Here is a 1,812-nt window from a genome sequence, read left to right as displayed (position 1 = left end):
ACCGATAGTCCGTCATAGTGAATAGGTCGATGAGGTTTTTCCAATCAAGAGTAAACTCCAGTCGAGGGAGGCCAGGGGCATAAAATGATTGGACTTAAGGAAGAGTCTTCCACTTGACGTAGGAAGAAGTTAGGGCTGCATCCGATGTGATAACAAGTACACTACTGATGAATAACTTTAATGTGCTTATGTTGTTTAAACTGGGTGCTACCCACTTATTTAGTACCAGGAGAATTTGTCAACAAAATGGAAAGGGAGTTCATAATTGGAACTTCAAAAAGAAATAGGGTATGAAAAAGAAGTAAACATGATGCAACTTGGGTGTGATTGATGTAACATGGGAAGTGATTGCTTATGTGTCAAGATAGTTAAAGACTCACGTAGAAAATTACCCAAAACACGACCTGAGGTCGGTTCCTGTGGTATTTACTTTAAGAATTTGGAGGCACTATCAATATGAGTCCTTTTAATTTCGAGGATGAAATTTATATTAAAAGGGAGAATGTAAACACAAAAAAAAGAGAGAGAGAAGTAAAGCTGAAATGACTCCACCATCGCTACCGATTTCTAAATCGGCAACAACACGATTTTTAGCTGTTGATATATGAATCAACAGTGACACTGTAAACCTAATAAAAATTTATGTTGGACCGGTCTATCATAAGGGAGAATAGAAATAGAAGTCAGCCCAAGATAACCTAAAAGGGGGATAATGACAACCTTGGTTTAGCACCCAAACACCCCAGCACACTTATTGAGGCTATAAATATAAGGAGAGAAAAAGGGTCACTCTTCCCAAAACAAGTTGCATGTTCTTGCCCTCTTTCTCTTCTTAAAGTTGTCTGTAGCAGTTGCATGTTTCTTTTTTCTTCCACCTTCCCAACAAAAACTTAAACCAAACTAACAAAGAGTGCCTCTTTGAACGTATGTGTGTGTGTGTGAGAGAGAGAGAGAGAAAGAGAGAGAGATAGAGAGAGTGATAGAGAGAGAGAGAGAGTTGAGACCTTGAGTGGAGGCTAAATAAATGCTTATAGGAAGGGGAAATGAGCTAGAATGGGTGGGAAGAAACTTACAGAAGAAAGAGAATCAATAGAGGAAGATGAAGGGGGAGAATCGGGAGAAGGAAACAAGGAATACTACCAAATTATCCAGATCCACTTAGATTCGAAAGGTATAGGTTATGTAGTCTCCCCCTTGTTCTTGAGACATAGAATCGAAAATGATGAAGGAGTTCTTAAGAAAATTGACCTATGACCCTTAGGCTAGCTGTGAAGGAAACTAAAATCAACTAAAAGGATAAGGAAACAGAGATGAAATGAGGCTACTTTCCAGAACATCTAACAAAGAAAATGAATAAAATGGAAAGAACAAAACATGGTAGTGGGTTGGCCATAGCTATAGGGTTGGCCTAGATGCATTGTATAAGAGAATGCATGTGTGTGTTCATGTTAAGATCATGTAACCCTGCTGAGATTTGATGATAGATTATGTGCTGGAATTGAAAATGCATGTGTGTGTTTATGTTAAGATCATGTAACTCTGCTAGGGTTTGATGACATATTATGTGATGAATTTGAAAATGCGCGTGTTCATGTTAAGATCATGTAATTTTGTTGGGTTTTACTGATAGATTATGTGTTGGAATTGAAAATGTATGTGTGTGTTCATACAAAAATCATGTGACTTTGCTGGAACCTAATGACAGATTATGCGTCTGTAGCGAATTAGCATTCGTTGTCGAAAGTGTGTGTTTTGCAGCAAAATTGTGATTTGCTGCTGAAATTGAGTTGAATGCAGGAATTAATATTTGAT

The sequence above is a fragment of the Populus alba genome, chromosome 14 (genome assembly GCF_005239225.2).
Source record: "Populus alba chromosome 14, ASM523922v2, whole genome shotgun sequence".
NCBI classification, from domain to species: domain Eukaryota; kingdom Viridiplantae; phylum Streptophyta; class Magnoliopsida; order Malpighiales; family Salicaceae; genus Populus; species Populus alba.
Note: the sequence above shows the minus strand (reverse complement) of the source record.